General features: G+C 43.1%; 1 protein-coding gene across 5 annotated transcripts in view; it reads left to right on the top strand.

The window, feature by feature from the left end:
* The window catches only part of CSGALNACT1 (chondroitin sulfate N-acetylgalactosaminyltransferase 1), a 304,182-nt gene that overhangs the window by 191,569 nt on the left and 87,495 nt on the right, over nt 1–25,118 (top strand). For 4 of the 5 annotated variants that reach the window (XM_063085938.1, XM_063085936.1, XM_063085937.1 and 1 more), the window contains one exon: nt 12,308–12,358. The exons of the other annotated variant lie outside the window; for it this stretch is intronic. The gene's annotated coding sequence lies outside the window, so the exon portion shown is untranslated. The remainder of the gene's footprint in view (nt 1–12,307; nt 12,359–25,118) is intronic. 5 annotated transcript variants of the gene reach the window in all.

Raw genomic sequence — 25,118 nt, forward strand, 5'->3', positions numbered from 1 at the left:
GCTACTCACCAGCCCTCCTCTTAGACAGGACTTTCTTGCCAGGCTGCCTGACTGGCATCTTCCTTTTCCTCCCCATCCCTCTGAGGCCATCCTCCCGGCCCTCTGTGTTCAACAGCCCAGGACAGTCCCTCAGCAGGGGGTAGGAGAGGCACCACCTTGTGGAAGGGGTCGAGGGAACCACAGTCCTCATGGCTAGCGTTTCCAGGATTTTTTTTCTTGGGGATAAATATTGCATACTCCTAGTAGGTCTGACTAGTGCAGCATTCACTAGGACTCCCACCTCCTTTAATCTGAAATGTACAGGTATGTATTTATCAGGACAGTCTTGGTTGCATTACATTGCTTGGCATTTTTTAGGACGACATTTTTATAATTAACAATCCTCCCCATAGCTGTGATTCATAGAAATCTTGCTTTAAATCCCCTCCCTTTCTCTCCCCTTTCTAGTCAAAAAGTACTTCTTCAGTGCCTCCTATATGTCAGGTCCTGTCCTAAACACTAAGGTTACAGCAGAGAACAAGACACAGAGGATCTCTGTTCTAATGCACTTAACTTTCTTGGGGGGAAGGCAGACAATAAATAAGAAAATTAATAAGATAATGTCAGTTTTTTCTATGAAGGTCAAAGGGTACACTTGTAGTTACATAGGATGGGTAAATCGAGAGATCTAACATACATAAGGACTATAGTTAATAAAATGCATACCAAAAATTTGCTAAGAGAGTAGATTTTAGGTGCTCTTACCATGTGCACAAAAAAAACCCCAGTAATTACGTGAGGTATGTTAATTTGCTTGAATGGAGTAATCATTTCATTCTGTATGTATAGCAAAGCATTATGTCATACACCTTAAATATATACAGTAAAAAATAATTAATTTTAGAAAGAAAATGAAGCAAAATGTAACAGAGAGTGTCTGGGAGTAGAGGGTCTCTAAGGAGAAAGTAGCTGAGACCCAGTTGGTGAGAGGGAGCCAGCGGGGCTGAAATCTGGAACAGTGCTGCAGACAGAAGGAGGAGACATACTGCATAAGCAAGAGTAGAGCTTGGTGGGTTCAGGGAAAACCCATGGAGTGGGGACTTTCAGGGAACAAGGAGGCAAGGGTATATAACCCTGCCATGTCAAGTGATCTTCCCAGTCTTCTCCAGCTTGCCCAAACACACCTCCTCATTGATTTTTTTCCTAGCTTGTATCTCCTCTAGTCTCCCAAGCTCAGGAAGTTACATCATCATGCACCTGCTGGCTCAGGTAACCCTTAACACCTCCTTCTTGTCACTTGTTCCCACCTGCACTTCCCCCATCCTCATTCAGAGCATCAGCATCTTTTGCCTGGATCATTGATTGACCTCCTGGCTGCTTTCACACCAACGCTGAAGTCTGTTTATGTGTTTTGCCCATTTTCTAATCAGAGTATTTATTTGTTGTTTTGTTTTACTGTTGAGTTGCAAGGTTCTTTATATATTGTTTTCTGTTGTTGTTGTTTTGTTTTGTTTTGTTTGTTTGGTGGCTGGCCAATTTGAGGATCTGAACCCATGACCTTAGTGTTACCAGCACCATGCTCTCCCAAGTGAGCTAACTGGCCAGGCCTCTTTGCGTACTCTAGATGTTAGTTCCTTGCTGATATGTGGTTTTCTCCGGTCTGTTGCTTATATTTTCATTCTCTTCACTAGGTCTTTTGCAGAGCAAAAGTTTTTCATTTTGGTGAAGTCCAAGTTTATCAGTTTTTCCTTTGACTGATCATACTTTTGTTGTCAAGTTGAATAACTCTTTCTCTGATGTTAGATCCCAAAGATATTCTCCTATGGTTTTTTTCCTAAAAGTTTTATGAAACTTAGCTTGAGCTTCTCCATGTATATCACTCTGCCAAAACCACACAGTCTTGATTACCTATGTAATAATTCTTGAAATGAATAGGCTGATTTTCCCACTCTATTCTTCTTTTTCAAATTATTTTAGCTGTTCTAGTTCCTTTGCTTTCTCATATAAATTTTAGAATAATTTTGTTTCTATGTACAAGCAGTTTTCAAAAAGTTCATGGAAAGATTTGTATTATCTTTTCATTCAGTTTTTCCACTAACTTTTTGAAGTATCCTGATCTCTTCCTGAGATTTTTATAGTTGTGTTAAATCTGTGTATCAATTTGGGGAGAATTTATATGTTTCTTATGTTGAGTCTTTCAATCATGAACCCATTTATTTAGATCTTTGAATTTTTTTACCACCGTTTTGTTTTAGCACATGTCATGTACGTTTCATTAAATTTACACCTAAGTATTTCAATTTTTTATGATTGTAAATGCTATTGTATTTTTTATTTTAATTTCCATGAGCTCATTGATAGTATGTGAATATGCAATTGCTTTGTTGTTGTTGTTGTTGTTTTTAAGAGCAGGTTTAGGTTCACAGAAAAATTAAGAAGGTGGTACAGAGATTTCCCATCTTCCTCTTGCCCCCACACGTGGAATTTCCCCCACTATCAACATCCCTTACCAGAGTGGTGTGTTTGTTGCAATTGAAAAACTTACATTGACACAAATAACTGCCCAGTCTATAGTTTATATTATGCAATTGATTTTATATATTTATCTTTTATCCTCTAACCTTGCTGAACTCAATCATTTGTTCTAGGAGGTTTTTTTGTAGATTACTTGGGATTGTCTAGACAGATAATCACGTCATCTGCAAATATGGACAGTTTTATTTCTTCATTTCCAATTTGTATGCTTTTTATTTCTTTTTTTCTTAACTTTTGCAGTGGCTAGAATGTTCAGAGGTATATCTAAAAAAAGTTGTGAAAATGGACGTCCTTGCTTTGTTACCAGTCTCATGGGGAAGTATTCGGTATTTCACCATTAAGAATAATGTTAGTTGTAGGGTTTTTTTGTAGGTACTCTGTATTCTTGGTTTTCTGAGAGGTTTTAATCATGCATGAGTGTTGAATTTTGTTAAATCCTTTTTTGCATAAATTGTTAAAGTCATGTGATTTTTCTTTCATAGCCTGTTAATATGGTTTATTATCAGATTAAATGCACAAATTCAATTCACCATCTAGAAGCTGGAATCACGTTTAGTTTTTAAATTTTCGGAAATTGAATTAGAGCAATTACGTTTGCTTCAGTTATAAAAAACAAAGTCTTACTTTTCAGTTGTTAATCTGTATCTATTAATCATTGTTTAACGGATTTTAAATGTTTAAAGTTTTATTGTTATTATTAATGGACATTTCACTGAACTCATGATTTTGAGACTGTGAGTATATATACGTTCTTTTCTAAACCTTCTAATCAGGAGAGTTCAGTTGATGAATCATGCATTACAGAGAGGTCCATTTTCAATAGTAACCAGCCTTTATTCTACTTTTTACTGCTGTCGCTGGAACAGAAGTTGTAAATTACTAAATTATTTTGGACCATTGGTTTGGAAATAGTTTAAGGAACATCTTAGATGATGAAACTTTCTTTGGAATACTGGAAGAACACCCTTAAAATTTTTTCAGGCCTCTGGAGAGCTGGAAAACTTCACTAATTATTTCATAAAATCAAGCATGGGAAACAATGTTTCCTTTTTTTATGTTGTAGTCCACTCACAGATAATAGGCAGGTAATAGGTAGAGTGTCGATAATTTGGAAATAGGTTTTAAGATGTCCAATGTATTAGAAACCAATTTCTTTCTCTTTTTTTATTTTAACATTTATTCATGGGGTACAGTGTGTTTTTTCAATACCTGTATATACCACACGGTGATTCACTTAGGGTAGATAGTATAGTTTTGTACCTGTTAGTCCACCCCTTCTTCTTTCCCCGGCCTCTTTCCCTCCCAGCCTCTGGTAACCATTATTCTACCCTCCACTTCTATGAGAACCACTTTTTTCTTTCTTTTTTTTTTTAGATTCCACATATGAGTGAGATCATGTGATATTTGTCTTTCTATGCCTGACTTACTTCACTTAACGTGATAGAGAAATCTATTTCTTTACTCTTCTTTCCTCTTACTACAGATGGTTTTAAGCCTCTGCTGTCCTTTGTGAACATTCCACTGGTCCTCACTGCTAACTCTGTGCCTTCATCTACTGTACCCCAGCAGCTTCTTTTGGCCATGTCACCCACTACATATATTTTGGCAGCTTTTAGGGGTTTGAAGCTTCTTCTGGGAGAAAATATTGTGAAGTACAACGGACATACACAAAGTATATTATAATAATCACCAAGACTGTTTGGATTACAAACTCTCCACTTGAAGAGGAAAAATATTGCCAAATGCAAGATTAGTCCTAATAAACTGCTGATGATGATTATTAGATTTCTTCCAGGCATTTTTATGCCTTTTTAAAACTGTCATTCCTGTGCACTTTAGACATGTGTGAGAGAGTTTAGGTCACTTAGGGCTTTTCCATTTCTGATTCAATTTTCTAGTCCTTCTGCTTTTAGTCCTGCCAGGAAATAGTTCTTGGTGGATTTCATTTAATCTTCCCTGGCCCCTGGCTAATGGCCTCTGCAGGGCCATGATCGGTGTGTTTTACACCTGCACACCACCATCTGCAGCAACGTGAGGAATGGGTGTTTGATTCCTCAGGAATTTGCTTCTTTATTACACAACTACTCTTAAGCAGCTTAATATTATATCAGATTATGAGCTTGCTAATATTGAATATTTTTTTCAAACATCATTCTATTTTTTACACATCACTGAATATGATATATTTTCAATATTATACTTGTTTTAAATTTAGACCTTTTAAAGGAAAGAAGACCAAATGCTGTGTCTGAGTACCTTAAAATAATTGATTTGTTAGGGGGAGTAAGGTAAGGGAGACTTGCCAGAAAATTTGGGGAGGCTGTATTTTGGCATAATACGAACATTTTTTCCTCCCCTCATGGTTTTAAACATCTTATCATTTTGGTCTTTTTAATAAGTTCTGTCTAATCTTTGTTTTTCTTATATCTAATTTTTTCTCCCCAATTAGATTGCATATTCCTTGAAGGAAAAAGACTTTTAAAAATGTGTTCTATATTCCCACAGCAGGGAGCCTTATGATAAGTGTGTGGTGGGAGCTCGGCCCATTGGAAGTGAGTGTTATTCTGTGCCCTCTGTGCTGTGCAGCTACAGAATGAGCAATATCCATTCCTTGCTCTTGAAGACTTTACAGTCCAGTAGGAGAGTGCAAAGTACATAAAAATATATGATCAAAAATAGACAATATGAGCCATGAGAAAGATAAAACTCACGTGCTTGAAGACTAAGCAGGTTAGAATATAGAGCTGTAAAGAAAAGTTTCATGAACAATTTTCGTATTTAAGATAAGTCCAAAGAAGGAGTAGGATTTGGAAAGAGATAAATTAAAAAGTAGGGAAGGACAAAGAACGCTTTTTGACAAACATTACAATGTGACCGAATGTGCGGTGGTAGGAGAGTATTGAGTGTGAATGACAAGCAGTTAACTGTCTAGTTCAACTGGAGAACAGACAGGTGGAGAATAGGCATAAACATTGTCCCTGGAGCTAGAAGCTTCTGAATCTAGGCATTAGAGGTGGTCCCTAGTGCCCTACAGCTTCTCTGGCAAGGGGTTAGCCAGGCTGAGCATGCACACTGTGCAGATGGGGAGCTTACTCCCTCTCTAGGCACCTTTGGTCACATGAGCACTCCCACTGTTGGATGGAGGAGGCGACACTGGAGAGGCCAAATTAGGGGACTTTGAGGGCCAGCAGGCGGGCTTTCCAGTTATTTATTCTTTAAATTCACAATGGAAGCTGTGGTTTAGTAAAACTCTAATGGCAGCTGTGGAGGAGGATCTGGAGTGGGAAGACCGGTCAGGGAGCTCTTTTGTAGTGATCAGAACCTAAAGCAGAGAGATGTTTAGGGGACTAGAAAGGAGGACAGATACAAAAGGCTTTTGTAGCATGGATAACGTTTTTGAAAATACCACTCTCCTGTGTTCTCCTTCCCAGTCGCTCCTGATCGTTCCTCTCCGCCTTGCAGCTCCCCATCCATTGAAACGGGGATATTTATTGTTTCTGGAGGAGCGTAGCTACAGACTGAATGGAGCAGCCGTGGCTGGCCTTCCAGGATCAAAACGAGAGTTTATTTTAAGGTCTGTAGTGAGACAATAATCTGAAAGCAAGCATTTTATATTTCCTAAAGCTAGCTTGTTGAGAGACACAATAAAGGATCTGTGCTTGTCTACAAGCCAAAGCTGACAATCTAAGCATAATTGCCAGTATTGATGCAGGATGTGATGTCAGAACCGTTTTCCTGAGAAGGGAGAAGAAAAACTCAAGCAGCAGGCAGGAAGTAGAGGGACTCAGAGGGGCCAGGCTCCTCCATTCCCTTGCAGGAGCCTGTGCATCTGGGGAGAAGGGCAGGAGCAGACAGAGACCCAGGGGCACCATCTGTGGGGAGGTATTGTGCACTGGACTGGACAGTGACTGATGCGGTAACACCTGACTCTGACCAAGAAGAATCTCTGGATTGCAGTGAGGATACCAAAGCAGGATACGTGGGTGGTCTGCTCCATGCAGACTGGGGGCGTGAAAGCAAAGTTGAATTCAGTTGTAGAAAATAAAAGTTTTCTTCCAAAAAAGTCATAGTTCATATGAAATGAAGAGGTGAGATGTTCAGCTGCCTTGGGATGGGTGAGGCTTTTCCTCCATTTTACTTACACCTGAGAGATTTAACCCCAGACAATTTCAGTGTTTGCCAAGGTTATTTAGTTGGTTGGCAGTGGATGTGGAGATGCCATTGAATGGTAAATTTTGATCAAGAACCAACGGTACATCAGCAATGATCTAGTCCAACTCTAGAATTTTTCCAAATAAAAGAACTTAAGTAAATGAAGTGATCCACTCAAAGCTGTTTTTCTACTTAGAGCTGAGCTGGGCATCCTGCCTCCTGGCTGGGCATTATTCCACCAGTCCAGGACCCATCTGATAAGCGCAGCAAAGTGAATGGTCCATTCCATTTGACCTACATTTACTTTTTAAATTATGTGTAGATACGAGTGAAAATTCTGGCACACTGATTAATTAATTATTTTACATTAATCTAGAAAGCTTGTGCTTTGGGGATTTGTTTTTCCATCTCTAAAATTAGGATGATAGATATCTGCCTTCCTTAGTGGAATATCATGCGGATTTAGAAAATAACCTTGTCTGGGAAGAGTTTCAAGCTCCCTGCAATTAGTCTAAGGTTTTGGTTTTTTAAAATTTATTTTATTTATTATTTTTTTACTGAAGCATAATTAATTATACATATTTTGGGGGTACATTGTTGACTATCATTATTTCTGTACAATATGTGATGATCAAATCAATATTATTAGCATATTCATTATTACAAGTTGTAATTATTCTTTGTGGCCCTTACCCAACTTCTCCCTAATTCCCTTTACCTTCCCTCTTTCCCACCTCTAGTAACTATAGATCTATTCTCTCCTTCTGAAAGTTCAACATATTATTGTGGTCTTTCTTTCTTTCCTTCTTTCTTTCCTTTTTTCTTAGCATCCACTTATGAGTGAGGACATGCAGTATTTCTCTTTCTGTGTCTGGCTTATTTCATTTAATGTAATTTTCTCCAAGTTCATCCGTGTTGCTGTGAATGGCAGAATTTCATTCTTTTTTGATGGCTGAGTAGTATTCCATTGTGTATATATACCACATTTTCTTTTCTTTTCTTTTCTTTTTTTTTTTTTTCGTGACCGGCACTCAGCCAGTGAGTGCACCGGCCATTCCCGTATAGGATCCGAATTCGCGGCGGGAGCGTCACCGCTCTCCCAGCGCCGCACTCTCCTGAGTGCACCACGGGCTCGGCCCCACATTTTTTTTATCCAGTCATCCATCAATGGACATTTATGTTGGTTCTTCGTCATGTTTTCATTTAATAGGAAATGGCAGCTCTACTAAGTAACCACTGATTCGGATTCCTAGAAGTGCAGGTCTGAAGTGCCAGGCTTGAGGACCAGCTGGTCTCCGCATGAAGTGGGTTGCTGTGGGGAGTGGCAGAGAACATGGCTGTGGTCTCAGCTGTGCCAGAAGCAGGGACTCCACAGAGTCCAGATTGTGGCAAAGTGCTTGTGTTGAACAAAACTGCTCCTGTTGCTCATTCTGTGTGACTCTTTTCTCTTCCCTGACCCCTGTCTCATTAGAATGTCTGCAAGGTGAGACGTAAAGTTTTGCTATTGGTTCCACAGTTTTTTGGAAGCAAGAGTTTAGCAACTGAACTATGGTGAAGTTTACATATCATGATGATAAATTATAAATGTGGAGACCGAATCATAAATGCAAAGTCTATTACTTATCTATGTTAATGAAGGAAAGAGTTACAGATATGAAATCTTATGTGTGCATGTATATATATATATATGTACACACCTGTATATATATATGTACACACATATATATATTTGAAGTTTAGTGCATACGTAACATTTTCCCTTATCATCTTCTCCTTCACTCCTATTCTTGATATTTATTAATAAAGAGGAAGAGGTTGCAGTAATGACCAATTAAATGCTATTAAGACCCAAATCTTAACGTCAAATGAAACAGGAGGAGACAAGGTCCTCTTGTGGATTTAGCTCCCACCCAGGTGCCACCAGTCTGGAGCGGGATGCAGGGTGCCAGTAGGAAGAGCTGACGGCCAATGGTCGCCCACAGGTCTCCTGACTCACACGGGTGTCCCAGCTTCTCCCCATTACACGCCTTTCTCACTATCGCTCGCTCTCTCTCACTCCTCCCTCTTCAGCTAAACTTCTTGAAAAAGGAGTCTCATTCATTGTCTGCGTTTCCTTTCCAGTCACTCTTAATTCTCTCTGATCTGTCTTTCACGCTCACCCACCCACCATAAGAGCCTTTCACTAAGTCACCAATGACCTCCGTGTTGCTCAACCCCGTGGGCATCTTTTCTGTTATTAGCTTACTTGATTTCTCAGCAGCATCTGACATCGTGGTCCAGTGCATCCTTCTTTTTAAAAGTATATTGTTAAAAAACATTCAAGACTCAGGGCCGAGCCCGTGGCGCACTCGGTAGAGTGCTGCGCTGGCAGCGCGGCGACGCTCCTGCCGCGGGTTCGGATCCTATATAGGACTGACCAGTGCACTCACTGGCTGAGTGCCGGTCACGAAAAAACGACAAAAAAAAAAACATTCCAGACTTAAACATTTTATTAAGAACAACAACCCCATATACTCACTACCCAGTTTAAGAAATGAAATCTCAGCATTAACAGCTGTTCCCCTATAGACGTTCCGGAGGCTGTATACCTATCCCCACTGACATTCTACTTCTCTCCTCCTGGGAGATAACCACTATCCTAACCTTGGTGTTTATGGGGGTTTAGGGATTAGTGTTTATCTTCCGTATCTGAGTTCTGTAATTCCCTCCAAAGAATTGTGTTTGGATATGCTGAGTTTATTCCTTGTTTCTGGGAGGGATAATACACACCATGAAAAATCACGAAGCATCTTGGTAAGAGTGTGTAATTGCACAGAAGTATTGATCTTCAATGCTGTACCCCACAGATATGTACAATCAACTATATTCCAATTAAAAATAATAATAAAAGAAAGTGTTAGAGAGAACCTGTTATATGGATTTGGGTTTGGGGCAGATGATTTGGGGGAGGGTGGAAGGAAGAAGAGATTTTCTCTAGAATGGGTGCTGTCAGAAAGCAGGGGTCATTCTCTGATTGGTATCTCAATTAATATTATTTACAGGAGGTGGCCTAATGATGATAAAGTCATAATTCATTAAGAAGTAGCAGTCAGTCATTTTGGCTGAGAGAGAAAATGTTTAGTATTTTGTGGGTGACATACTGACTTTGTTTTTGTCTGTGTTTAGATAAAATTATGAAGTGGCCTTATTTTATCTCTTTTTATCATGGTTTCAGAGTATCCTTGTCTGAGGCTGGTATTCTTTGAGGTGGTTTATGTCTAATAACAGAATAATATGACCTTGCTGTGAATGTCAGGTCAGCTTCTGAATGTCAGAGGTTGCTTTCTTTTTTCTTTCTCTGTTTTGAACAAGACAAGAAACTGTATTTAGGAAGATTGAGACCCAAATATCGGCTAATTTAAAGGACATAACTTGGGTATGTGGCAAAAATGGACTTCTTAATATTGAACCCAGAATTAGGCAGAATTCCCCACTCAGCCATGGATAGCACTGGAAATGCTTAGGTCCAACCTACCTGGCAGGGCCTTTTTCCCAAGTTCGTAACCGTGTAGTACCTCTTTGGAAGTTCCTTCTCCGCCTCCTTTGCAGGTTCATCTCCTTTCCTGGCCATTCCATGTTGGAGTCCTACAGACTCAGAGCATGTTTCCTTCTCACGCTATACTCTCCCTAAGGGATCTCGTTCAGTCCCATGGTCTGATCGCTGTGGTAGCTGATGGCCTGGAATCCATGTCTCTGGCATGTGAATTCACCATCTCTACCTGGATGTGGCAGAGCTGCTTCAACTTCACTCATCCGAGGCCAGACTGGTAGCCTCCTCCCTAAATATGGCATTTCTGGCTCTTTGCCGCCTGATCCACTGCAGCAGGTCAGCACCCCACACTCCAGCCACCCCTGCCTGCTTCACGCCTCCAAGCCACTGCCGGTTATTTCTGTTGGAAATGCTCTTGTGGCCTTGCTCTGCCTAGCTAGACTCCTCCTCTGAGACTTAGCCGAGGCACCATCTCCTGCAGAACGCCTTTCATGGACCCTCTAGGCTGGTTGAAGTCCCTTCTCTGTGTTCCCTTAGCCTTTTTGTTCCTGTACCATAGAAATTAGCTCACTGATGTGTCTGTCCCTTCATAGGTCGGCCTCCTCCACTATCCTCATACTTTAAATTCCTCGAGGTCAGGAACTCTGTCTTTATCCTCATATCTTGAGATCCATCTATTCCTGTACACAGATACAGAGATGTAGGGAGATATATAGAGAGGGATATAGGTAAATATAAATATCTAATATCTTGAATGAGACTTGGCACTTAATAGTTACTCAGCAAATGTTTGTTAAACTGCTTGTTGTCTAAAGATTTCATGAGCATTTTTCTAATTCCTGGAATAGTGAGAGCTTTAGTAATTTTAACTGAAAAAGAGTAAGCCAAGTACTTTATCTGGTTGTATTTTGCTTTACTCATAAGATACATTTCAGAAAGATAGTATTTAGATTAAAGTTTGGTAAAGCATGCAGCTTTTTCCTATTAAATTACATAGTTTCAGAAATGGCTTATTTTCATTTCTGATTGCCATTGGGTCATGACTCCTAATAGTTTAAGTAATATCTTTATCAGTCAATTAAGCATTTTCCGTTATATCTATAATTTTTATCTGTACATCTTAAATTCATCTATAATTCTAAGGTTCAAGGTCCTTACGTAATGGCTGTCCTCTCGCCTGGTTAAAGGAATGCCAGCCTCTGGGGTGGAAACCGGGTTCCTGCCTCCTGATCCCACAGTCTTTTAGCCCAGCTGGAGTTCATGGGAGAGGCGGGTTTGGGTGCAGCAAAGAGAAGGTCGCGTTTGACGGCACTGGGCCTTATAGAGCTGAGCAGCCTTTTTGTTGTTGTTGTTATTGTTGTTGTTGTTTTACTCTTTATTTGGAAATAATTATGGATTTATAGGGAGTTGCAAAGGTCCTATATCTCTCTCACCTAGTTTCCCCATTTCTACCCATATGATAAAATAGAACTGTAAACCCACACTACACCAACATCAGTTTCTTGGTCTTGATGTTGTCCTTTAGTCATATGAGATGGAAGCACTGGAGTGTTATTAATGAGCTCCGACAGTGATCCCTCAGTGGGCAGAAGAGAGGATCCACCTCTGGCCTCAGCTGGCTAGTGCTTGACAAGGTGCTGGTTCCAGGGCCTTGGTGCACAGAGGTTGTGGACCCCTGGGTCTGGGGCATTCATGGGACTCAGCTGTGCTCTGAGGGCAGGCTGCTTTTTCCCTGCTCCCAGCTGGCAGCTGCCCTCTGGGTCATTTACTACAACTTTCCAAGTGAGGCTTATGAGTCCCTGCCTCACAGGCAAGGTGGCCCTCCTGTTCCACATCCTCTGCCACACCCAGCAGGGCCTGGGACCAGTGAGGATTTCTGGGAAGGCCCCTCAGAGCACACCTGGCGTAGCAGGTAAGGGCTGGACAGTGTACAGGGGGCGCTGTGAGGGGAGCCAGCAGTAGAAGAAGGGAGCTGGGTGGGAAGGCAAGTGGTCTGCCATTTAAGAACAGATCATTGTTTAAACTGCAATTCCTGTGTAAGTAAGGATTTTTCCCCCTGATTATCACCTCCTGTTTGGTTTTCTCAAACTATATCCTTTGACATTTCTGCAGGTTCTTAGTGCCAGTCAAATGAAGATAAAAGCAGTAATGATGCCACCCATGGTGAGTGTTTAAATTTGAATTCTGCAAACCATTTTCACATTTATTTAAAGAAAATTGACATGACTTTTTCATCAATTTTGTAACTGGGATTGTGTGCCCTGGGAGGAGACCCTAACCTGGCAAATAAATTGAACAAGGAACACAGTTTCCATACGGAAGGCGGGCGGGGGACATGCTTGCTTGTCTGAATTGCTAGGGATAAAGAAGTCACAAAACAGTAAATTCCATGCAACTCTCAAGCCTGAAGATGTTTCTAGATTTCCTTGGTCACTGCTCAGAGCTAGTGTGCTGGTTTAGAAGTGTCTGAAGTGGAGAGGATCTCCTTTTTGTCTTTTCAGTGTCTTTTGTCTGAAGCTGAGGCTGTGGAATGTTTGACAAAGGTACACTTGACTTTGTTATATTTCTGCTTATGTCAGTCATATTATTGAGCCAGAAAGCTAGACATAAACATCTGCGGAGCTTTGGAAAGCAACAGTGTTAGCCCTCTGTAGCCAAGGAAACTCCTTAAAAACCTTATTTTATTATAGGCTTTTAATGGGAATAAAGCAATGACCATTAAAAGCTGAACCTTCCTTGGACTCGCTACTCCACAGGGTAATTGCATTTACATCAATCATGAGATCCATTAGCTTACATTAAAAAAAAAAATTCAGCCCTTCTTTCTGTATAGAAGGAACTAATATTAAAAATATAAATAAGGACTATGACAAGGCCTCTTGTATTTTCACCTTGCCCTGGGGCGTATGAAAAAGGTTTGAAAACTAACAGACACAGACTAGTAAAAGAAAAATCTAGAAAAAATTAGACACAGTCAATAAAATGGTAAAGTTTTAGAGTTCTCTATTTTTTTTTTTTTCCTTTTTTTATTAAGACAATATGCATCCTTAAGAGTGGAACCGGGATGGGAATGGAAAAATCTTACTTAGATCTACTGCGTATTTTATATTAATGATCATTTAGGTATGTCCCCATCTCTGCATAACAATAATACCTCCCTTGAAAGGCTCAACTGAAACTTCTCCAATACCTCCAACCAGAAACCATCTTTCTCTCCTCTGAACTAAAGCAGCGTTTTGTTTATATCACTAATGATGGATCACATCCCCCTGACAGCGTCGTTATTTTTAGACCTGTTTCTCCCACTGTCCATTACCCTTGTGAAAACACGGACCTCAATTGACCTTTCTCTTTATCCCCTGTGGTAGTTGGCATGGTCCCTTCCACACACTAAGCTTCTAATACCTATATGATAATTAGGTGGATAAAACTCATGTTAGTGGTAACATTGTTAACTGAGTTTCAGAAGTTATTTTCTGTGTTCATGGTACTATGTAGTGTATGCTTCCTAGAATTCCATATGCCACATTTCCAGTAAAGCAGGTGGGTGTGGAAGGAGTGTGACGATTCGGAACCCCTGCTGTCTTCCACAAGTGCCTGCGGCAGTGCAGTGCATGGGAGCAGGGGTGGAACTCTGATTGTCTCGTTCCTTTGAGATTTTTGTAATGCAGCTGTAGTAATTTCAGCAGTTGTTGTGTGTGTAATCAAAAGGATCCTATTCCAATTTATCTTTCAGATGGAGGCATTTTTGCCTGTCCTAGGCAGCTTTGAACTGAGACCTGTTACATATCAGGATAATGATGTGCAGTCAAGAGAGGGGATCAAGGAACTCCTCTCACCAGAGACATCTTGAAGCCTTAATTTGGGAAGCATCTTTTACTGTTAAAAAACATTTCTAAGCCCCAGAAATGTGTCTAGTACCAGCAGCTGAAATCAGAACATTGGTATATTGAATCATATCATTTTGAGCTTCTGAAAGATTGTAATTCAAAAATACCTTAGGGGGGGTTTGAGATTTCTCCCAAATAGTACCTGCTGTCCTTTAAATAGTGACTTTGCAGGTCAGAACATAGTAGAGTTTTGCCCAGCATCCTTCCGGTAAGTCTTCTGGTATGGAAAAAATTTGCCTACTGCATGCAGTCTCGTGTACAACCATGAAATATATTGTCCTGAGACTCAATGCACCCTCCACCATGTGGGGACACTGGGCTGAGCCTTTCACAGACTTTGTTTTTGTAAATCTCCCAGCAACCCTAATGAGATCCATATCACTTTATTTAAATGGCAATTTGGGCAGAACTTTTCAGATTCAGTACAGTTTTCTTTCTTTCCTTTTCTTTTTTTTTTTAAATAAACTGGGCTTTCTGGGGATCGTAAGAATGTGAGATACTTCAACTTAACATTTTGGGAGTGCAATTTAGAGGCAAGGGACAGGCAGTCTTGAGTAGTTCTGGGTTCTAGTTCTGATTGTGCTTTTAACCAGCACTGTAACTTGGTATAAACATCAGCTATTTCTTGGTGGTAATTTTTCCCAGTGGTAAAATGATGTCAGTGTCAGGCTTGTCTCTCTCGTGGCTTTGACTATTTTGGCTCACATTGACTGAATGTTAACCTTGTCCTAGGCACTGTGCTGAGTGCTTCACACACACCATCTCATTTACTCTTCGTGGGGACTGTGCAGTAGGCCCTCTGTGCTCCCTGTGTGTGGGAGACAAAGGCTGGGAGAAACCAAATAACTGCAGGACTCAGAGGGTCTGAACCCCAAAACCTGTGCTCTCAACCATTGGACTTTAACTACTAGGAGAAAAGGACATACAAGATATAAAAGTGCTTTACAGGACAACACAGATAGACCTGTGAAGTCTTACAAGGCCCACAAGTTGTCAGAGCAGGCACCTGCCTGTGCAGAGAATTTGAAGAATGTAGGCAGAGCCCTCCTTCTGGAGTCCTCCCCTCTCCACCTGTCATTCCTACAGGCAGGGCAAAGTCAGCACATCCAAAACCAAACAGGTCTCCTCTGAAATTTCCTCATGAGTGTGTTGTTCTCAGTGGCAGCTCCATCCTCTGAGCCTCACAAGGTAAACCCTGGACCCTGCTCTTGATGGGTGCTCTTCCTCTCTCTCCTTGTGCAATTGGTCCCCAAGTCCTGGGGATGGCATCCAAGAAATAGTTGTGTGCTCCCCCACCCTCTCTATCTTTAGTGCTATGGCCTTGGCCAAGCCCTCCCCGCCCCTTATTTAGAACACCGTAGTGGCCTCATATGGGTGTCCCTAATGCCAGTCTTTCCAGTCCATCACAGCACTGCCCTTGTGCTAAAATTCAATTCTGATCATGTGACTCTCTTCTTTAAAAACTTGGACAGCTGGCTAACCACTGCTTATAGGCCAAAGTTTAAATTCCCTGCTGTGATATAAAGACCCTTTGCTACAAAACCCCTCCCAATGCCCCCTCTGGCCCCTTACGCTCCAGCATTGTTCCATGAATAGGCATTGTGAATTTCCAGGTTAATCCTCTCTGTCTCTGTGCTCTCCCTGTACAATGAACACAGCTCTGTTAAAGCCCATAGTAAATTATAGAGAAGCAGCGTGGCATAGTGGTGAAGAGCACAGACAGAGACACACTCTCTGGATCCGAGACCCAGTTTTGCCACTTAGTTGCTGGGTCACTTGGGCAAGTTGCTAACCTCAATCTCAATGTTCTTATCTGCAAAATGGGTGTGATATTAATAGACCCTGCCTCCTAGGAGACATCAGAGAAGCAGGAGGAAGATGCAGAGAAAGTGGGGTCATAGCTAGGAGGGTGAACGTTTACAGACAGAGCCTGGAATATTTCAAGAGTGATGCAGAGAGAACGTGTTAGTGGAATGTTAAATAGTATCGAACTGTAAAACAAACTTGGATTAAATAAGTGCTCTGTGCCATCTGTATGGAAATAACATTCTTTACAGGCATAATTTCTTGAGATGTTTTTAGCTAATATCTTAATAATTAGTTAGTCCCCTAGCAGGGATAGTTGACTACAAGATAGGACGAGCACCAGGTGTCGAGAGTGGGGACTGAACAAGGTGAGTGAGGTACCCTTAGGTGTGGTGGGTTGGGACCAGAACCTTCAAAATACTGCCTGCAGTGTCACCCGTGGGTCACACTTTTACCAGAAGCAGCAGTGCATCTTGTATTTCTGTTCCTGGGCTTCCTCCTGTTAACTTTTTCCTATATTTTTGGTTCTATTTCCATGCTCAGATAGACAGCACAGAGAGAGAAGGCTCTGTTGATCTAGCTTCTTGGAGTTTCTAAAATAATTCTGACAAGACTTGCTTTCTCTAGTCCTGTCGTATGACGCCACTTTCTCACAGAAAGCCCCTCGTGCGTGTGCTATCGTCTTCCTTTAGGTGGGGAGGGAAGAGGAGAACCAAGAGGAGTTAGGCTGTTTATTTTGTCTGCACTCAAAGCAGCAGTTTCATTCTTAACCCCCCTCACCTGAAACATGCCCGCAAAACACATCAGAGTACTCAGCAGAGTGGGTGTCGACACCCTTCAGTTTAGGGTGTTCCCAGGATTTTCCTGGGGTCTGTGCTGGGACCCACTGTGCTGACTCCCTTCTTCTGTGAGACCTGGGGCAGACCAGGATTAGGGGTGGAGAGGGCAGAATGCCCCCCTGGGGAACGGAGCACACACCAGCCATTAGGGGACCACACTTGCCTGAGAAAACAGGCTTACCCCTTAGGCTGTCACTGTTTGCACCAGAGCAGAGTGTCTCACCTAGGGGAGCCTAAGGTGGAGAGGGAAAAGTGTCCCATGCATCCCCCCAGCTGTTACCTTCAGGTCAAAGTGTGATTTTTGCACTTTTCAGGACTGGTATCTGAGTTGCCAGTTCTCTTTAGAGACTGTATTTTGTCTTATTTCCAGGTTGTGATATTGCAAAATATATACCCTCTCCACTTTTCTGGTGTCCAACTCCTCAAATCCTTAGAATCTCCAAAGTGATGTCTTATTATATGCTAATGATTTGGCCAATGGCTGGCAGCCCCTAGGTAGCTGCAGGATGGGGGCTGGTCACTGGAAAGACCTAGACAGGATTAGAGGGTTGGGACTTCTCAGCCCCACTCCCCATCTCTGGGGAGGGGAGAGGGGCTGAAGGTCGAGTTGATCACCAATGGCCAACGATTCACTCAACCATGCCCACATAAGGAAGCCTCCATGGAAACCCAGAAGGCCAGCATTCTGAGGATTTCCAGATAACTGACCACGTGCAGGTTCCTCGAAGCTCCGGGCCCCTTCCCCATACCTTGTCCTAGGAATCTCTTTGTACCCTTTGTAATATCCTTTATAATAAACCAGTAAGCATAAGCCAGCATTTCCCTGAGTTCTATGAGCCACTCTAGCATAATTAATCGAACCCAATTTATAGCCGTCAGTCCGAAGTACAGGCAAAATAACGTAGGGCTTGTTATTGGCATCGGAACTGGGGCGGTCTGGTGGGACTGAGTCTTCAACCTGTGTGATCCAATGCTACCCGCAGGTAGATAGTATCAGAACTGAGTTGAATTAGAGGACACCCAGCTGGTGTCCACTGCAGAACCAATTGCTTGCTTGCCAGTGGGGAGAAGGCCCCCCACATCTGGTGTCAGAAGCATGCTGTGCAAGTACAGCGTGGGAAACTGGGTGTGTCTTTTCCCCACACACAGGTGTTCCCTGCTGCACGTGTTCAGAACTTTCCTGCTCTTTCCCTTGTGCCCTTCTTGCATGCTTCACCTCCCCCTTTGCTAGTTTAATTCTGTGTATGTTGAGTAGCTGTGTCTGCTTTCTGAAATGTAAGGCTGGTTAAAATAGATAATTGTGGTGGTGTTTTAGGGTGTGGGGGCCTGCTAGCCATGTGGCCAAGTCACCTACTGAACCCCCGTTTCCTAGTCTTGGAGAATGGGGATCAACTTGCCATCAAAGTTATCATGTGACTGCAGACATGGCAGGAGGTCCAGCCAGTCTCCAGTACTCGGTGGAGCCCCCTCTAGAGCTGTCCAGAAGGATGCTGGCTCTCCACCTTAGACTCAAAGTGAGCGCATCTACCTTTATCTGTTAATGAATGGGGTTTTCCAGAATGCTTTGTTCTGGTAGATCTGTGTCTGAAAAAATGTTTTTAAATGGTTGGCTGGTACATGGTAGAGGCATTTGATAGACATTGTTTCTCATCTTCCGCTATGAAACATAGTTTCTCATCTTCTGCTACCCTTCTATGACTTATCAGGAAGGAGAGAGCTTGGTTTTTCTGCTCTCTGTGTCGCTTTTCACTGTAAGTGAAGTTGAGCCCATTTCAGCCGGGAGCCACCTGAGCCATCGCAGCACAGAGTGGTGTGATTCACACTTGCAACCTCCCCCGGTAGCTGATATTTGCCACTTAGCAACTCTGCCTGCAATCTGTCCAGGGCCCTGCACTTATTGCTTAGCTAGAAGGTCCATGGCTGCGGAGCATTGCTCACTTTTAATTAGTCCCCTCCTTGTTAATTAACAGCATGCATTCCCCTGGAAGCTGTGCTGCATGACCTTGGGCCCTGATCTCCCCGGGCGCCTGCTTCCCCGAGTCTCTGCCAGTGCCAGGGCCGACTTTTAGGTGCACAGGAGGATGTTGGTTTGACACAGGGTCATGGCCATTGTATGGGCATCCGCTTTTACAGTACTCCAGAGGAAAGAAGAGAGAACTCGGTGTTGGGTAGGAGAGAATTCCACAGTGATGCCAGCCATCAGTTTAACAAACCTAGAGACGTTCTCTTTTTCTCCTTTCAAAGAAGAACATCTCTCAGTTGATTAAAAATTCCACTTGCCAGGACGCTTTTTAGTTGAGATGTCTTAAACTTGATATATGGCTATAAGCCCCTGGCATCTGCTCAGAAGCACTTGAATGTCCAGGTCCTGGTTGTGGGACCAGAACGCAGCTCACACCAGCACTGCTGGAATAGGTGTATTTATCAGGATATTGTGAGTTTGTGGAGCTGGTAAGAGATGTGGAAATGCAAATCACAGCTAAATGGGGAAGCAAAAAATCATAGCTAGAGAAACAGTCCTTCATGCCATATTTGAGGGGCCAGGCAAGCTCATAAATAGGAAGACTCACCATGAGCTCAGAAGCAAGAATTGGACACGTTGGAACAGGTCCCAGCAAGCAGTTCAGGATTATTAAGGGTGTTGAACAGTATAGGCCAGTAGGTAACAACAGGGTTTTAGAACCAGACGCAGCTGGGCTTGAAGCTGGGCTTGGCCACTCGCCAGCTGTGCATCTTGGCAACTTACTTCGCTGCTCTAAGCCTCCATTTCCTTATCTTTAATGGGGATAATAAGAATGAGCTCATAGGGTTGTTTCGAGGATTAAATGAGATAACGTTTGTAAAGTGCTTAGTGTGATGTCTGGCCCGAAGTAAATGCTCACTAAGTGGCTGTAATTACAAGCAAGAGGAGGGTTCTGGAAGCCTGGTTTCCTGGGGCTCTCACTGTGCACGGTGACTCCACCAGCCTCCAGGAGACCGGTGGAGGGACGGAGACTAGGCAGGACTTCTGCAGGGCTTTGGCAGCTCACTCAGCCCTGTGTATGTGCTTGAGACATCCCACTGCCAGGAACAGCTCCTGTCCTCCACCCGGGGGGGCTTGGTAGTGGGTGTTATGCCAGTGACCTTCTCGCCTTGCTCCCTCTAGGTCTGAGCACCACCACCCGTGCTGACTGATGCCTTAGATCTCCCAAAGCGAGGGTGGAGGTGGCAAGGGGTGGGAACTGGAACACAGACGTGCGGATAGGAAGCCCCGCTATGAAGTCTTCTCTACAAAGGTGTGCCAGCAAATTAAAAACCAAAATCAAGACAAAAGAAAATAGCCAAAAGGGCTTGGATCTATTTCCTGGCTTTTCGGCATGTGAAGTTATGATTGATCTTGGTGTCCTCATTCTCTGATTAGCAGACCCCAATTTCTTTTTGCCACATTTTCCTTTTCCAGCTTTAAAGTGAAGGAAAGGGAATCAGAATGATTCTTTTAGGAGACCTGTGTCAAGTTGAGGGGATAGAGGGCACCTCCCAATTAGGGAATTACTGACTGAGAAGTGATCAGCCAGCCCATTCCATTGGGCCAGGGATGTGCTAAGCTCTCGGAGTTAGGGCAACCTCACAGAGCAGGCTTTTGAGGGGCATCTTGAAGGCCAAGTTCAAGTCCTCTCAGTTAGGAAGGAACGTAAGTGGGTTCCTGACAGAGGCCCAGCAGCAGGTGTGGAGAATCCAGGGATGGAGAAAGTGGGGTCCAGAGGCAGGAAAGTCACCTGAGTCTGGGTCCCCTGAGGAATGGGGGGTCGAGGGAGGAGCCTGGCACTGGGGCCCTGGAATCAGTCGTGGCAGGAGCTCCATCCTGTGGGAACTTGTAATACAGTCGGGAGGTCAGTTACTGGGAACTGAAAGCAGTGTCCCCAGGAGTGCCCAGGATGGTACTTCGGGTGAAAAAATATTATATAAAAATATTTTACACATAATCATTTTAGGGGAATTGTTTTATAAATACAGCAGTATTGTAAAACTTGTATATAATTTATAAATGAATACATTTACACACATAATACTTGTTCAAAAGTTACTTCCTGCCTGGAATGTGTTATTTATGTTGAATAATTCGGAGACAGCCGATCTCGAGGGCCAAAGTCAAAGGAGGAAAAGCATCGAAACTGCTGGGACTGAGGAGGAAGCCACTCACATGGATACCTCTCTGTGTAGGGCCTGAGCCATGGTCCACGCCAAGTCACCTGGTGTCAGGGCTGGAGGGGCCAGAGAAGAAGGCTCAGACTCTTCCATGGCCAGCTGGAAACTCTTGGTATTTGATTGCTGATGGGAACTCTGTTCTCTCACTGTCATGTGGCTTAAGCACCTCTTAGTTTATGCACAGTTGTACCAATCTGCCTCCCTCCTTAACCCAGTCTCTTCAGTTACTATTAGGAACGTGCCGGAAATAAAGCACTTGGCACATATATAGATGCTGATTAAAGACTCGGTGGCAAAAAGAAACCTGCATTCCAGAAAGAGCCGGGACACCTGAGCACCCTGCTCTAAGGCTGCCAGGTGGATGTGGTTTAGGGAGAGTAAGAGGTATTATGCTCATTTGCGGGTCATTTTAACTTCTTTGAAAGTACCTCAGCCCTAAACTAGTTAAGGGCACAAGAGAAAGATTATTGTGAACTCAACATAGCAGTTGCAGAGGTTGGTTGTATATACTTATTTCCTTTCATAGAAGGAACGTGGCAAAAAAAAATAGAGAAGAAAAATCTGTGAAAGGCACGTGCTGGTAGTAGGATCTGGGAGCTTTAAGTTCTTCCAGCAGAATTCAAATTCTGTTGAATTTTGCAGTGTCTTCCTCTGTGTTGAGTCCTTTGCTGTGCTTTGCTGTACTCCATCGGTCCCCTTCTATGTCCACATGCCCTGTCATCCCTCTGATATTCAGTGGCCAGTGCCTCGTCCAGGCAGGGGATGGTGGGGCTGTGATGAGGGTGGGGGTGGAGGTAGAGATATGAGAACTAATGTGAGATGTATTTGGAAGTGGAACCATGATGACTTGGTGGTACATCAATAGCAGAGGATGTTGGAGAAGAAAGGCTTAGGGATGGTTTCATGTTTCTAACCTGCGCAGCTTGGTGGACTGTGGTGCCATGTACTGTAGTGACGTCGACTGGACGAGGGGCAGATTTGATGTGCGTCACCAGTTCTGAGTTACGTCATCTACTGCTAAGCAGCACTCCACTGTTGACTGCAGTCTTTTGGACAGGGTTCTCTTGAAACATGCTTAAATTTTTACTTTAATTTTACTGGTTTCCCAAAGTCCTTGACATTAACAGAAAAAAAAGTGTTTGGATACATGACTGTGGCTCAAGAGTAAAACTTGCAGGGCTTTGGAGGCATGTGCGATGGTGGAAAGCATACTGGGCTTGAGTCAGAGATGGGTTCGAGTCCCAGTTCTACAGCTGACAGGTTGTGTGGCTTTAGGCAAGTCTGTTTCCCAAGTGGTGATGTGATTATCATAACATCTTTCTGACCTCACAAGATTATTATATTATAGAAGATAAAGCATATTAAAACATTTTATACAATGAAAAAATACTGTATGGTTGGGAGGTAGCATTTTATGTGAATCTAAAGTCTGTGACTCTGTGTAGTAATTATTTATTGGTATGTAACAAATCATCCCCAAACTGAACAGCTTAGAGCAACAAACATTTATTGTCTCACAGGGTCTCAGGGTCAGCATCCAGGAGCAACTTGGCTGGCTAGTCCTGATTTAGGATTTGTCCACTGAAGGCTGCAATCGAGTTCCCAGGCTTTGGTCATCTCAGAGCTTGACTGTGGCTTTAGACTCCACTCCCAAGCTCACTCAGGGGGTTGCTGGAAGGCCTGATTCAGATCCTTGCTGGCTGTTGGCTTCCATTCCTTATCACAGGGGCCTCTCCATAGGGCTGCTCACAACATGGCAGCTTGCTAAGAGAGAGAGAAAGAGAGAGAGAGAGGATACCCAGTACAGAAGATGCCATCCTTTAGAACTTAACCCCACAAGTGGCATGCCACCACTCTGTGGGCCCCTCACATCCAGCCCCCAGTGCAGTGTGGGAGCCCACGTGCAGTGGTGCAAACACCAAGAGGCAGGGGTCACTGAGGTCCATCGTGGAAGCTGGTGACCACAGCCTGCAGACATGAATTCACCAGAGGTGGAGGGAATTCTAAGTGAAGCCATATGTTCAAATAAAGTTTTCAGCATTAACTTTATATCCACTTTTGAGAGCATATGAACGCTCTTTGAATAAGATTCTTTGCACGATGCCTTTTCCACACACATTCAGGATGGTGTGTTTAGCCAAGAGATGGGACTTTAGTTTATGTTCTGTGGGTATAGCTAATCCTTTGACTGAAGGTTAGTTTGTGTCCTTGCCATCAAAGAGCTGATTGTAAACACGAGTGTGGACTGGACACCCATGGCGGGGTCAGGGCTTTGGTCTGCCACTTCCTGACCTGGTGGACACTGCCTGTTTCTTGCATCCATCAACCCTTTTGACTGTTGCCTGCACGCGGGTGGAGATATCTTGCAGGATTTATTGCTGCTCCTTGAATGAGTTCCTTTATCACTCACAAGGCCTGTCATTGTGCAGCACAGTGCTGCCCAACCTGGCCTTGCCAGGGAGCCACTGTCCTTTCTGCCTGCTGCTGACCCTGGCAGCATTTCATCCTGGGCCTTGTCCTTGAGTCCTTCACAATTTATGAACTTCTTGTGGACATTAGTAGATACATCTTGGCAAGCTCTCTGTCAAAGTACACAGCTCTCATGACGAGAATGTTCACTGGGATCTGTAAAATGAAATGCTTATGCCCGTCCTAATATTAGCTTCTGTCCTAGTCATAGAAATGCTGATATCACTGACCACACTGGGGTAAGTCTTAGGCTCTGGACCAAACTTAGATTTATCCCAGTTTCACCTTCTAAGAGCTTCCACTAGAAGATGAAATGGTAAACAGTACCTGTACCCACTTGCGTATCTTAACAAATATTGATGATTTATAACATTTATCTTAAGCTTTTGTCATTTTAAAATGTATTTATTTATACTTATCTTCTCAAATGCTCCCCTTCCCCACCCCTCACTCATACATTTAATAGGTGGGAGATTGTATAAATGCTTTTGTCTGTTTGGGGCTCAAATTATATTTATTTGAGGAGGCCTTCATTCCTCTGCAAGCTTGTAAGCTCGCTGGGGTTGGAATTTGCGCTTGGTTTATCTTCTCATCTCTTGTAACTTCTTATGCAGTGCATTGAACACAGTAGGTGCTTAATGCCTATTTGTTACATGGCTGAATAAAGACTGAATCCTACACAGAGTGGACCGTGACTCTGACCCATTGTCGGTCACGGCTGTGGTATTTGGAGATCTGGGGAAGCTCGGGATGTTTCCTGGTCTGGGTGGGATGTCAGGGCTGTTACACAGCTTCCACCTGGAGTCTTGAGAAACTCGCCCCTTGCAGAACCCCTTGGCATAGGCCCATTGTGTCTTTCTGATTCCTTGCCTTAACAGCTCAGGAAGTGCTATACATTTCTCAAGCAAACTTCTGTCTATATACAATAGTGAGAAAGCTCCTAGGTTATTCTGACATGCAGATGATGGACACCAGTCTGCACTGAAAACCCTTTTTCAGTCTGAGAGTTCTTGGAATAACCCAGTTTTAGGCGGGCTCAGACTGGGGTCAGACCAGAAAGCATTGCTGTGCAACAGTGTTTTGCCTTTGCAGGGGACAGTGTAAGGAGCCTTCTACCCAGCGTTTTGTTGCCCAGAAGTTGTAAGAATGGCAGTAAAGCCATTGTGCCTGGATGTCCCCTTCCGTCCAATCAATAACCCCACTGTCCAGACACGGTGCATCACAGAACTGTTGGGGGCTCAGCCAGGGATAGGAAATTTGGGGCAAAGCAATTAGTAAGGATGCACATTTCAAAATGGAAGTGGCAAGAAACCGATGAACACAAAGATTTTCTACAATTTAAAACAACAGGAATATGTGTCTGTCTGCTCCCGAGGATCTAAAATTGGTTATTGACAGGGATTCCTTCTTGTTTTTTACTCCTTCCCTGTCCCCCAACTGCCCCAAGGGACTGAACTACTCTAAAAATCTGTGTGCATTTTCCAGGTTTTTAAAATCGTGGCACAATGCTGTCGTGATCACCTAAAGCTATATTTTGACTGTCATCTCTAACTTGTAATAGTGCTTGGTAACTACATGGTGCTTTCCGTCTGCAAGTCTGTAAACACATTATAAATGTTAACTCTTTTATCCTTCCAACACCTCTGCTGAAAAAGGGAGGAGGTCGCATGGTGCCTTATGGCTTAGGTGTACATTGGATCAGTTACGTCTCGTTGAGGTGTTCTTTCCTGAAGG

This window comes from Cynocephalus volans, chromosome 2 (genome assembly GCF_027409185.1).
Source record: "Cynocephalus volans isolate mCynVol1 chromosome 2, mCynVol1.pri, whole genome shotgun sequence".
Lineage (NCBI taxonomy): Eukaryota > Metazoa > Chordata > Mammalia > Dermoptera > Cynocephalidae > Cynocephalus > Cynocephalus volans.